Genomic DNA, 12,262 nt, shown 5'->3' with positions numbered 1-12,262 from the left:
CTGGGTGACAGCGTGAGACTCTGTCTCAAAAACAAACAAAGAAACAAAAAACAAAAACAAAAAAACTATCTACACAAAAAACACCTTCATAAGAACCAAAAGTCAGCTGTGTAATCACAGCACCTGATTATACCTTCATGTTACTGAAAGAGGCACTGAAAAGGGTAGGAAAGACAGTACTGAACTGCCAACTCAACACTCCCCCATCCTTTGGCAGTGGCCATGTGCCATGGAGAACCTGTGCTTCGGGGAGGGAGAGTGCAGTGATTGTAGGAGTTTGCATTGGAACTCAGTTCTGCCCTTCCATAGTGGAAAGCAACATCAGGCAGAACTCAGCCAATTCTCTTGTGGGAAGCAGTTAGACCAGCCCTAGCCAGAAGAGAATCATCAATCCCAGCAGGTTGGAATTTGAGCTCTGGCAAGCCTCACCACCACACCCTCAACTGCTTTGGGGTCCTAAATAAACTTGAAAGGCAGTCTACACTACAAGGACTGCAACTCCTAGGTAAGTACTAGAACTGTGCTGGACTCACAGCCAGTGGACCTAGAGGGCATATTACCTAGTAAAAAATCAGATGACGTGACCGAAGGAGTATTTGTGCCACCACTCCCCTAACCCAGGGAGTGCAGCTCACAGCTGTGAAAGAGAGTCCTTCCTTCCACTTGAGGAGAGGAGATGGAAGAGTAGAGGACTTTGTCTTGCAATTTGGATACCAGCTAAGCCATAATAGGATAGGAAACCAGAGAGAGTCATGAGGCCCCTATTCCAGGCCCCCCAAGCTCCTGGACAATATTTCTAGACACACACTGGTCAGAAGGGAAGCCACTGTCTTGAAAGGAAGGACCCAATCCTGGCAGGACTCATCACCTGCTGACTAAACAGCCCTTGGGCCCTGAATAATCAGAAGCAGCTGTGTGCCTTGAGTAAGACTCTGAGATATACTGGCTTCAGGTGTGACCCAGCACATTCCCAGTTGTGATGGCTATGAGGAGAGACTCCTTCTTCTTGAGAAAAGCAGAAGAGTAAAAAAGACTGTCTTGCAGCTTAGGTACCAGCTTGGCCATAGTGAGGTAGAGCACCAAGCAAGCTCTTGGGGTCCCCAATTCCAGCGCTTGGTTCTTGGACAGCATTTATGGACCTACCCTGAACTAGAGGGGAGCCCACTGCCCTGAGGGGTGAGTTTCAGGACTGGTAGCATTCCCCACTAGCTGACTAAAGAGCCTTTGGGTGAATATTGGTGGTAGCCTGGCAGTACTTCCTGTGGGCCTGTGGCAGTGGTATCCATAGGGAGAGACTCCTCTGCCTGTGGGAAGGACAGGAAAAAACGGGAAGGACTTTGTCTTATGGTCTGGGTACAAGCTCAGCCACAATAGCATATAGTGCCAGGTAGATTCATAAAGTTTCCAACTCTAAGCCCTGGCTCCCGATGGTATCTCGAGCCACCCAGGCCCAGGGAACTTGCTACCATGAAGGGAAAAAAACAAGCCTGGATGGCTTCACCACCTGTTGATTGTAGAGCCCTAGGCCTTCAGCAAACTAGGAGGTAGCCATGTAGTGGTTACAGTGGGCCTTGGACAAGACCCAGTGCTGCGCTGGCTTCAGGTCTGACCTAGTATACTCCCAGAGCTGGTGACCACAGTGGTGCTAGTGTTCTACCCCTTCTCCAGCTCCAGACAGCTCAGCACAGATCTGAGGCAGTCTAGCTAACAAGGACTGTGACTTGGAGAGACTCCATTCTGGGGGAGAAAGTAATTGAAAAGAACCAGAATTATCTGGCAATCCAGAGAATTCTTTTGGATCTTATCCAAAACCACAAAGGTGGTACCTATAATGCAGATATGGTTGCAGTAACCAAAAACTTAGATCACAACACCCAAGTCTCTCCTTGAATATCTGGAAAGCCTTCCCAAAAACGACAGGTACAAACAAGCTCAGACTGAAGACTACAATAAATACCCAATTCTTCAATGCCCAGACACAGATAAACATCCACAAGCATCAAGACCAACCAGGAAAACATGATCTTACCAAACGAACTAAATAAGGTAACAGGGACCAATCCCAGAAAGACAAATTTATGTGACCTTTCAGGCAGAGAATTCAAAATCGCTGTTTTGAGGAAACTCAACAAAATTTAAGATAACACAGAGACGGAATCCAGAATCCTATCAGATAAATTTAACAAAGAGATTGAAATAATTAAAAAGAGACAAGCATAAATTCTGGAGTTGAAAAATGCAATTGACATGCTGAAGAATGCATCAAAGTCTCTTAGGAGCAGAATTAATCAAGCAGAAGATTAGTGATCTTGAAGTCAGACTATCTGAAAATACACAGTGAGAGGAGACAAAAGAAAAAAGAGTAAACAAGAATAAGGCACATGTGGCCGGGTGCAGTGGCTCAAGCCTGTAATTCCAGCACTTTGGGAGGCCGAGGCGGGCGGATCACAAGGTCAGGAGATCGAGACCATCCTGGCTAACATGGTGAAACCCCGTCTCTACTAAAAAATACGAAAAACTAGCCAGGCGAGGTGGCAGGCGCCTGTAGTCCCAGCTACTTGGGAGGCTAAGGCAGGAGAATGGCGTGAACCCGGGAGGCGGAGCTTGCAGTGAGCTGAGATCTGGCCACTGCACTCCAGCCTGGGCGACAGAGCGAGACTCCGTCTCAAAAAAAAAAAAAAAAAAAGAATAAGGCACATGTTCAAGATCTAAAAATAACCTCAAAAGTGCAAAACAAGGAGTAATTGGTCTTAAAGAGGAGGTAGAAAGAGAGAGATGGGGTAGAAAGTTTATTCAAAGGGATAACACCTGGCCGGGTACGGTGGCTCATACCTGTAATCCCAACACTTTGGGAGGCCGAGGAGGGCGGATCACCTGAGGTCAGGAGTGTGAGACAAGCTGGGCCAACATGGCAAAACCAAGTCTCTACTAAAAAATACAAAAATCAGCTGGGTGTGGTGGTGCACCTGTAGTTTCAGCTATTCAGGAGGCTGAGCCAGAAGAATTGCTTGAACCCAGGAGGCGGAGGTTGCAGTGAGCTGAGATCATGCCACTGCACTTGAGCCTGGGTGACAGAGCGTGACTCTGTCTCAAAAAATCCAAAAGAAACAAAAGGGATAATACCAGCGAACTTTCCAAACCTAGAGAAAGCTATCATTATTCAAGTACAAGAGGTTATAGAACACCAAGCAGATGTAACCCAAAGAAGACTACCTCAGGGTATTTAATAATCAAACTCCCAAAGGTCAAGGATAAAGAAAAGATCCTAAAAGCAGCAAGAGAAAATAAATGACATACAATGGAGTTCCAATATGTCTGGCAGGAGACATTTTAGTGGAAACCTCTCAGGCCAGTAGAGAGTGGCAGGACATGTTTAAAGTGTTGAAGAAAAAAAAAAATTTACCCTAGAATAATATATCTGGCAAAAAATATCCTTCAAACATGAAAGAGAAATAAAGACTACCCCAGACAAATAAGCTGAGAGATTTCATCAACATCATACTTGTCCCTTAAGAAATGCTGAGGTAAGGCCGGGCGCGGTGGCTCAAGCCTGTAATCCCAGCACTTTGGGAGGCCGAGGCAGGCGGATCACGAGGTCAGGAGATCGAGACCATCCTGGCTAACACGGTGAAACCCCGTCTCTACTAAAAAATACAAAAAACTAGCCGGGCGAGGTGGCGGGCGCCTGTAGTTCCAGCTACTCGGAAGGCTGAGGCAGGAGAATGGCGGGAACCCAGGAGGCGGAGCTTGCAGTGAGCTGAGATCCGGCCACTGCACTCCAGCCCCGGCGACAGAGTGAGACTCCGTCTCAAAAAAAAAAAAAAAAAAAAAAAAAAAGAAATGCTGAGGTGGCCAGGTGCGGTGGCTCACGCCTGTATTCCAGCACTTTGGGAGGCTGAGGCGGGAACATTGCCTGAGCTCAGGAGTTCGCAACCAGCCTGGGCAACATGGTGAAACCCCATTTCTACTAAAATACAAAAAAACTAGCTGGATGTGCCAGCATGCACCTGTAGTCCCACCTATTTGGGAGGCTGAAGCAGGAGAACTGCTTGAACCCACGAGGCAGAGGTTGCAGTGAGCCGAGATCATGCCACTGCACTCCAGCCTGGACAACAGAGCGAGACTCCATCTCAAAAACAAAAAAAAAAGAAGGAAAAAAAGAAATGCTGAGGGGAGTACTTCAATTAGAAAGAAAAGGATATTAATGAGCAATAAGAAAGTATCTAAAGGTACAAAATCCACTGGTAATAGTAAGTTCACACAAAAAAGACAGTATTATAACACTGTAATTGTGTGTAAATTACTCATATCTTAAGTAGAAAGTCTAAAAGATGAACTGATCAAAAATAATTACTATAAAAACTTTTTAAGACATTGACAGTACAATAAGATATAAATAAAAACAACAAAAAAATTAAAAAGCTAGGGGACAAAGTTAAAGTGTAGAGTTTTTTGGCCGGGCGTGGTGGCTCAAGCCTATAATCCCAGCACTTTGGGAGGCCGAGACGGGCGGACCACGAGGTCAGGAGATCGAGACCATCCTGGCTAACACTGTGAAACCCCGTATCTACTAAAAAATACAAAAAACGAGCCAGGCGAGGTGGCGGGCGCCTGTAGTCCCAGCTACTTGGGAGGCTGAGGCAGGAGAATGGCGGGAACCCGGGAGGCGGAGCTTGCAGTGAGCTGAGATCCGGCCACTGCACTCCAGCCTGGGCGACAGAGTGAGACTCTGTCTCAAAAAAAAAATAAAAAATAAAAAAATAAAGTGTAGAGTTTTTATTAGTTTTCTCTGTTTCTTTGTTAGTTTTTTGTTTGTTTATGCAATCAGTGTTAAGTTGTCATCAGTTTATAATAATGTGTTATAAGATATTATTTGCAAGTCTCATGATAACCTCAAATCAAAAACCATACAATGGACACTCAAAAAATAAGAAGCAAGAAATTCAAACATACCACCAGAAAAAATCATCTTCACCAAAAGAAAGTCAGGAAGGAAGAGAAGACCATAAAACAACCACGAAATAACAAAATGACAGGAGTGAGTCCTTACTTAACAATATCAAGTGAATGTTAACAGACTAAACTTTCCAATCAAAAGACATAGAGTGGGCCAGACACAGTGGCTCACATCTGTAATCTCAGCACTTTGGGAGGCCAAGGCAGGAGGATCACCTGAACCCAGGAGTTCACGGCCAGCCCAGGCAACAGGGCGAGATCCTGTCTCCACAAAAAATTTTAAAAATTAGCCAAGTGTGGTGGTGCATGCCTGTGGTCCCAGCTACTTGAGAGGGTGAGATGGTAGGATCACTTGAGCCCAGGAGGTTGAGACTGAAGTGTGCTGTGTTTACACCACTGCACTAAAGCCTGGGTGACAGAAAAAGATTGTCTTAAAAAAAAAAAAAAGTGATTGAATGGATAAAAAAATAAGACCCAATGATCTGTTGCTTACAAGAAACACTTCATCTTTAAAGACCCATATAAACTGAAAATAAAGGAATGGAAAAAGACATTCCATGCAAATGGAAACCAAAAAAGAGCAGGAGTAGACAAAATAGATTTCAAGATAAAAACTATAAAAATAGACAAAGAAAGTCATTATATAATGATAAAGAGTTAAATTCAACAAGAGGATCTCTTGTTGAATTGCATATATATTCAACAATTATAAATATATATGCCCCTAACACTGGAGCACCCAGCTACATAAAGCAAATATTATTACAGCTAAAGAGAGAAATAGACCCCAATGCAATACTAGTTGAAGACTTCAACACCCTCACTTTCAGCATCGGACAGATCATCCAGACAGAAAATCAATGCAGAATCATCAGACTTAATCTGCACTATAGACAAAATGGACCTAATAGATATTTACAGAACATATCACCCAACAGCTGAAAAATACACATTCTTCTTCTTAGCACATGGATCATTCTCAAGGAAAGATCATATGTTAGTCCACAAAGCAAGTATTAAAACATTCAAAAAATTGAAATAATATCAAGCATCTTCTCTGATCACAGTGAAATACAACTAGAAATCAATAATAAGAGGAATTTTTGAAACTATACAAATAAGGAAACTAAACAATATGCTCCTGAGTGACCAGTGGTTCAATGAAGAGATTAGAAAGAAATTTAAAGATTTCTTGAAACAAACAACAATGGAAACACAACCTACCAAAACCTATGGGATAACAATGAAAGCCGTACTAAGAAAAAAGTTTATAGCTATAAGTGTTTACATCAAAAAAGAAGAAAAACTTCAAATAAACACTTTAATGATGCATCTTAAAGAACCAGAAAAGCAAAAGCAAACCAAACCCAAAGTTTTTAGAAGAAAAGAAACAATAAAGATCAGAGCAGAAATAAATGAAATTGAAATGATGAAAACAATTATAAAAATCAATGAAGAGTTAAAAAAAAAATCGACAAACCCTTAGCTAAACTGAGTAAGATAAAAAGAGAGAAGACCCAAATAAATAAAATCAGAGATGAAAAAGGAGATGTTACAACCAATACCACAGAAATTCAAAGGAGCATTATAGGTTACTATGAGCAACTATATGCCAATAAATTGGAAAACCTAGAAGAAATGAATAAATTCTTAGACACATACAACCCACCAATACTGAACCATGAAGAAATGCAAAACCTGAACAGACCAATAAGTAATGAGACTGAAGCTGTAATATAAAGTTTCCCAGAAAAGAAAAGCCTAGGACCTGATGGCTTTACTACTGACTCTACCAAACATCTAAAAAAGAACCAATACAAATCCTACTCAAGCTATTCCAAAAAATAGAAGTAGAGGAAATACTTCTAAACTCATTCTACAAGGCCAGTATTACCCTAATATGAAAACCAGACAAAGATATATCAAAAAAGAAAACTGCATGTCAATAATTCTGATAAACATTGATGCAAAAATCATCAACAAAATACTAGTAAACCAAATCCAATAACACATTAAAAAAATCATTCATCATGACCAAGTGGGATTTATCCTGGGGATGCAAGGATGGTTCAACATAAAGAAATGAATCAATGTAATGTATCATATATCAATAGAATGAAGGACAAAAATTATATGATAATTTCAATTTTCTTTTTTTTTTTTTTTTTTTTGAGACGGAGTCTCGCTCTGTCGCCCAGGCTGGAGTGCAGTGGCCGGACCTCAGCTCACTGCAAGCTCCGCCTCCCGGGTTTACGCTATTCTCTCGCCTCAGCCTCCCGAGTAGCTGGGACTACAGGCGCCCGCCATCTCGCCCAGCTAGTTTTTTGTATTTTTTTTAGTAGAGACGGGGTTTCACCGTGTTAGCCAGGATGGTCTCGATCTCCTGACCTCGTGATCCGCCCGTCTCGGCCTCCCAAAGTGCTGGGATTACAGGCTTGAGCCACCGTGCCCGGCCTGATAATTTCAATTTTCAAATGAAAAAGCATTTAATAAAATTCAACATCCTTCATGATAAAACCCATAAAAATATCTGGGGATAGAAGGAATATATCTCAACATAATAAAAGCAATATATGACAGAACCACAGCTAGAATCATACTGAATGGGAGGAAACTGAAAGCCCTTCCTGTAAGATCTGGAACACAACAAAGATGCCCACTTTCACCACTGGTATTCAACATAGTACTGAAAGTCCTACTTAGAGCAATCAGACAAGAAAAAGAAATAAAGGGCATCCAAATTGGAAAGGAAGAAATTAAATTATCTTTGTTTTCTGATGACATAATCTTACATTTGAAAAAAAATCTAGCCAGGCGCGGTGGCTCATGCCTGTAATCCCACCACTTTGGAAGGCCGAGGCATGTGAATCATCTGAGATCAGGAGTTTCAGACCAGCCTGACCAACATGGTGAAACCCCGTCTCCACTAAAAATACAAAAATTAGCTGGGCGTGGTGGCAGGTACCTGTAATCCCAGTTACTCAGGAGGCTGAGGCTGGTGAATTGCTTGAACCCAGGAGGCAGAGGTTGCAGTGAGCTGAGATTGCGCCATTGCACTCCAGCTTGGGGGACAAGAGCAAGACTTCATCTCAAAAAAAAAAAAAGTGAAAGAAAAAAATCTCGAGACTCCACCAAAAAACTATTAGAGGCCAAGCATGGTGGCTAATGCCTATAATCCCAACATTTTGGGAGGACAAGGCAGGCCAATCACTTGAGGTCAGGAGTTCAAGACCAGACTGGCCAACATGGCAAAACTCCATCTCTACTAATAATACAAAAAATTAGTTGGGCCTGGCGGTACGTGCCCATTGTCCCAGTGACTCAGGAGGCTGAGGCAGGAGAATCACTTGAACCTGGGAAGCGGAGGTTGCAGTGAGCTGAGATTGCGCCACTGCACTCCAGCCTGTGTGATGGAGAGAGACTCTGTCTCCAAAAAAAAAAAAAAAACTATGAGAACTGATAAACTCAGAAAAGTTGAAAGATACAAAATCAACATATAAAAATCAATGCATTTCTATATGCCAACAACAAACAATCTGAAAAGAAAATTTTCAAAAGTAATCCTGCTTATCATAGCCACAAATTAAATACCTAGAATTAACCAAAGCATTGAAAGCGATCTATAATTAAAACTATAAAACAATGATGAAAGAAATTGACGAGGACACACAAAAAATGGAAAGATATTCCATGTTCATGGATTGGAAAAATTAAGTACTGTTAAAATATCTATACTACCCAAAGCAATCTACAGATTTAATGCAATCCCTATCAAAATACCATGAAGTTCTTCACAGAAATAGAAGAAACAACCCCCAAAATTATATGGAACCACAAAGACCCAGAATAGCCAAAAACCATCCTAAGCAAAAAGAACAAAACTGGAGGAATAACATTAGCTAACTTCAAATTATACTACAGGGCTATAGTAACCAAAACAGCATGGTAATGGAATAAAAACAGATGCACAGACCAATGGAACAGAATAGAGAACCCAGAAACAAATCCACACACCTATAGTAAATGGTGCCAGGAAAACTGAATATCCATATGCAGAAAAATGAAACTAGGCCCCTATCTCTTGTCATATAAAAAAATCAAATCAAAATGGATTAAAGATTTAAATCTAAGACCTCAAATTATGAAACCACTACAAGAAAACTTTGGGGAAATTCTCCAGGACATTGGTCTGGGTAAAAATTTCTGGCATAATACTCCACAAGCACAGGCAATTGAAGAAAAAAATGGACAAATGGGATCATATCAAGGTAAAACGCTTCTGCACAGAAAGGATACAATCAACAAAGTGAAGAGACAACCCACAGAATGGGAGAAAATATGTGCAAACTACCTGTCTAACAAGGAATTAATAACCAGAATACGTAAGGAACTCAAACAATTCTATAGGAAAACAATCTAATAATCTGATTAAAAATAGGCAAAAGATGGCCAGGCGCAGTGGCTCATGCCTGTAATCCCAGCACTTTGGGAGGTGGGTGGATCACCTAAGGTTGGGAGTTCGAGACCAACCTGACCAACATGGTAAAACCCCATCTCCACTAAAAATACAAAATTAGCTACGCGTGGTGGCGCATGCTTGTAATCCCAGTTACTAGGGAGGTTGAGGTAGGAGAACCACTTGAACCCGGGAGGCAGAGGTTGCCGTGAGCCAAGATCGCGCCATTGCATTCCAGCCTGGGCAACAAGAGAGAAACTCTGTCAAAAAAAAAAAAAAAACACTTGATCATTAAAAAGTCAGGAAACAACAGGTGCTGGAGGGGATGTGGAGAAATAGGAACACTTTTACACTGTTGGTGGGACTGTAAACTAGTTCAACCATTGTGGAAGACAGTGTGGCCATTCCTCAAGGATCTAGAACTAGAAATACCATTTGACCCAGCTATCCCATTACTGGGTATATACCCAAAGGATTATAAATCATGCTGCTATAAAGACACATGCACATGTATGTTTACTGCGGCACTATTCACAGTAGCAAAGACTTGGAGCCAACCCAAATGTTCATCAATGATAGACTGGATTAAGAAAAGGTGGTACATATACACCATGGAATACTATACAGCCATAAAAAAGGATGAGTTCATGTCCTTTGTAGGGACATGGATGAAGCTGGAAACCATCATTCTCAACAAACTATTGCAAGAACAAAAAAACCAAACACTCAAACACCGCATGTTCTCACTCATAGGTGGGAATTGAACAATGAGAACACTTCGACACAGGAAGGGGAACATCATTGTTGTGGGGTGGGGGGAGGGGGGAGGATAGCATTAGGAGATATACCTAATGTAAATGACGAGTTAATGGGTGCAGCACACCAACATGGCACATATATACATATGTAACAAACCTGCACATTGTGCACATGTACCCTAGAACTTAAAGTATAATAAAAAAAATTTTTAATAAAAAAAGGGTAAAATAAATGGCAAAAGATTTGAATAGACATTTCTCAAAAGAAGACATACAAATGGCAAACAGGTATATGAAAAGGTGCTCCACATCACTGATCATTAGAGACATGCAAAACAAAACTACAGTGAGATATCATCTCAGCCCAGTTAAAACAGCTTTTACCCAAGAGTCAGGCAATAAGAAATGCTGGCAAGGATGTGGAGAAAAGGAAAACCCTGTACACTGTTGGTGGAGATGTAAATTAGTACAACCACTATGGAAAACAGTTTGGAGGTTCCTAAAAAAACAAAAAATTGAGCTACCAAATGATCCAGCAATCCTATGATTAATGCAGCACTATTCACAATAGCCAAGATTTGGAAGCAACCTAAGTATCCATCAACAGACAAATGGATAAAGAAAATGTGGTATGTATAGGCAATGGAGTACTATTCAGCCATAAAAAAGAATGAGATCCTATCATTTGCAACAACATGGATGGAACTGGTGGTCATTATGTTAAGTGAAATAAGCCAGGCACTGAAAGACAAACTTCACATGCTCTCATTTATTTGTGGAGTTAAAAATAAAAACAATTGAACTCATGAACATAGTAGAAGGATGGTTACCAGAGGCTATGAAGGGTAGTAGGGGAGTTGGATGGGGGAGGTGGGGCTATTTAATGGGTTAAAAAAATAGTTAAATTGTTAAAATGGCCATACTGCCCAAAGCAGAGAAATCTACAAAGCAGGGAACTATAAAACCACAATGATATACCATCTTACACCAATCAGAATGGCTATTAATAAAAAGTCAAAAAACAACCGATGTTGGAGAGGATGTGGAGAAAAGGGAATGCTTATACATTTTTGGTGGGAATGTAAATTAGTACAATGTCTATGGAATACAGTATGGAAATTTCTCAAAGAGCTAAAAACACAACTACCATTCAATCCAGAAATTCCACTACTGGGTATCTACCCAAAGGAAAAGAAACCATTATATGAAAAAGACACCTGCACTCATTATGTTCATCATAGCACTATTCACAATAGCAAAGTCAGAGAATCAACCTAAGTGTCCATCAAGGGATGACTGGATAAAGAAAACACACACACACATAGAAACACACACACACCACTGAATACTACTCAGCCATAAAATAAAACTGAACGCCATTATCCTAAGTAAAATAACTTAGGACGAGAAAAGGACGAGAGAACTAGGAAGTAGTGGGAAGAGAGGGATACTGAGGGGCATGAGGGAACTTTTGAGTGATAATCTCATGGGTGTATGCATATGTCAAAGGTTATCAAATTGGGCTGGGCGCGATGGCTCATGCCTGTAATCCCAGTACTTTGGGAGGCCACAGTGGGCAGATTGCCTAAGGTCAGGAGTTTGAGACCAGCCTGGCCAACATGGTGAAACCCTGTCTGAACTAAAAGTACAAAAAATTTAGCTGGGTGTGGTGGCACACACCTGTAATCCCAGCTATTTGGGAGGCTGAGGCGGGAGAATCACTTGAACCCGGGAGGCAGAAGTGGCAGTGAGCCAAGATTGCACACTGCACTCCAGCCTGGACGATAAGAGTGAAACTCTGTCTCACAAAAAAAAAAGAAAAAAAAAAAATTACCAAATTGTGTGCTTTAATATGTACAATTTGTTGTATTATGTCAATTTACCACAAGGAAGCTGTGTTTTAAAAGAATGTGGAGCAAATTTGACAAAATATTAACATTTATTAAATCTTGACAGTGAGTACATTGGTATTAATGTTTCTCCATACTTTTCTATATACTTAAAATCGTTCATAATATAATTTAGAAAATCTAATCAAACCCCTAATGTTACTGCTAAGCAAACTAAGTAAATGGTAGAGAGAGGGCTGGGG

General features: G+C 41.1%; 1 protein-coding gene across 5 annotated transcripts in view; it reads right to left on the bottom strand.

Moving 5' to 3' along the window:
• Positions 1 to 12,262, bottom strand: part of CLHC1 (clathrin heavy chain linker domain containing 1) — a 68,368-nt gene that overhangs the window by 28,362 nt on the left and 27,744 nt on the right. The gene's annotated exons all lie outside the window — the stretch shown is intronic.

Source organism: Trachypithecus francoisi, unplaced genomic scaffold, assembly GCF_009764315.1.
Source record: "Trachypithecus francoisi isolate TF-2019V2 unplaced genomic scaffold, Tfra_2.0 Lachesis_group17, whole genome shotgun sequence".
Classification (NCBI taxonomy): domain Eukaryota; kingdom Metazoa; phylum Chordata; class Mammalia; order Primates; family Cercopithecidae; genus Trachypithecus; species Trachypithecus francoisi.
Note: the sequence above shows the minus strand (reverse complement) of the source record. Positions and strands in the feature narration are given on the sequence as shown.